The following is a 2264-nucleotide window of genomic DNA, read 5'->3' as shown; positions in this document are numbered from 1 at the left end:
TGAGTGTATTTCTGTAAGTATAGTTATGTTGAAATAAACTTTTAAAAAGCATTTTATGCCTTTGTTTATTATTGGTACATCAGGTATCAAGGAACTCAATTTATTTGGCTGGAATTGCAAGTGTATTAATTTTCAAAATCTTTTACCCTGGATAACCCATGGTAGGTAGAAAGGTTGTGGCAGATGTTTTTGTTTGAGTTAACAATCCCAGTGGGTAGTAGTCTAAAGCCTGTCTTTCTATAATTTGCTTTTTGGGAGGCAGAGGTGAAGGTTGGGAAAAAACAACCTGCAGACAATTTATAGGAGATTTTACGTAGTAATTCCTTCCCAAGTACAGGTCCCTTTAACAGTTTTAATGTACATGTCCCTTCTCAGTTGCAGGCCTGGTATTAGTAAATTTTGACTCATAATTGGAAAAAGATGCACTGAAGAGAAAATAAAATGAGTTACACTGAATGTTCACTGAAAGCCCAGGCACTATTTTAATGATTTTACTGTATTCAGTGGAAGTCTGAGAAGAATATGAAACCCATGAAAAAGTGATAAGCCACATTCTAGTAAGATTCTCTTTCCTTTGTTAGTTCACATAAACAGTGGTGCTGTATGTTGAAGGCTTCGGTATTTTTGTGGACTTTAGGGAAAAGGGAAAGTGATGCAAAGCATCAAAACAACCGGATTGCAGCCTGTCCTGATGCAGCAAGTGACCTGGAAGCTGTCAGTAAAGGATATTTCTTGTTGAACCGATGAGTGTGATTCACTCTCTTCCCCCTCTTGCTTCCCCCTCTTGCAAGAGTCCTTATCATGAACAAAGCAAAATGAGTTTCGAAGCATTTGTTTTATTGGCATGGTAGAATCAGTGATGAGGAGCATGAAAGTTTCTGCCTAATGCAAGGATATATGGGGAATTTATCATGAATATATAAATGTTACTGATGTGTGACTTGGTTTGTTATTTTAAGGAATGAAAGAAGGGTTATTAGTGTGTTTCTCCAGTCCCTTGCTACTCCTTTCTCAGAGGCTCACCCTGTTATGATTTTTATATGTATCATCCGTTTACACTTAACCGTTGGCCATCCTTTCTTTGTATTCTGCCCATGGTCTCAGGGCTTGACACTAGTTTGTAGGTAGAGTTAACGGTACAGTAGTATGATCTCTAGGGTACGTTACAGCTCTCATCCTCAGCTCCATAAAAGCAGGTTGGTGAAGCTGCTAAAACAATGTGCTAATGTTTGGTAATCGGAAAGTTTGTGTTACGAAATAGCCTTTTTAAGGGATTTCGATGTTTGCTGTATGAGGTGCTCTGTGGCCCTTGCAATTAGAGCTGGGTTCACAATGGACCTCTCTTCCTTACTACCGTAACTGGGCAAATCATTTTTAACTTTATTAAACCTCTTCCTTCGTCCAGAAAATGGGGGCATATGGTACTTCTGTCCATAGAGTGGCTTTGAGTGTTAAATCTTTATTGAGCACTTAGCCTAGTGCTTGGCATGTAGTTTTAATATTAAGACATTTTCCACTAGATAACAGAGTAAGTATCCTTAAATATATAGTATGCTTCTATTTGACATTATTAAATTGTATAATCCACCTGCTTGTCTTCATGTCTTGCAAAATAGTGGAGTTTTAATGTTATATGTGGGCTTTTGTGTCCACTACTTTACTCAACTATATTGAAATCTCCGTAAGAGTCAGAATGCTTTTGTGTTCACTGCTTTCCTCAAGCACCTAAAACGGCATCTGGCCCGTGGAAAGGCAAATAGTTCTTAATTGCCCAGGCCAAGAATAATTATGTGTGTGGTGTCTTGGTGTGTGTGTGTTTCCTTGATTTCAACTAATAATACAATGGTAGTGGTAATTTAAAGATTTTGATAATGCAGAAATCTCTGTTCATAGAGTAGGATTTTTTTTTCTGGATGCATTAACAAGTCAAGGAGAGTTCACCCAAGTAACAGGAAATAGTAAGTTTTGAGAAAGAGACTTAGTGAAGAAACTTTATTTTGGGACTTCCCTGGTGGTCCAGTGGTTAAGACTGTGCTCCCAATGCAGGGGGCCTGGATTTGATCCCTGGTCAGGGCACTAGATCCCACATGGTGCAATGAAGATCCCGTGTGCTGCAGCTAAGACCCAGCGCAGCCAGATAAATAAGTTTACAAAAGAAACTTTATTTTGAGAAAGGTTCAGACTTACAGAGAAGTTACAGAAATGGTACCCGGAATTCTTGTGTACCCCTTATTATTTTTTAAATTTCTAATTTAATTTTATTT

This window comes from Mesoplodon densirostris, chromosome 1 (assembly GCF_025265405.1).
Source record: "Mesoplodon densirostris isolate mMesDen1 chromosome 1, mMesDen1 primary haplotype, whole genome shotgun sequence".
Taxonomy (NCBI): domain Eukaryota; kingdom Metazoa; phylum Chordata; class Mammalia; order Artiodactyla; family Ziphiidae; genus Mesoplodon; species Mesoplodon densirostris.
This window is presented reverse-complemented; position numbering follows the sequence as displayed.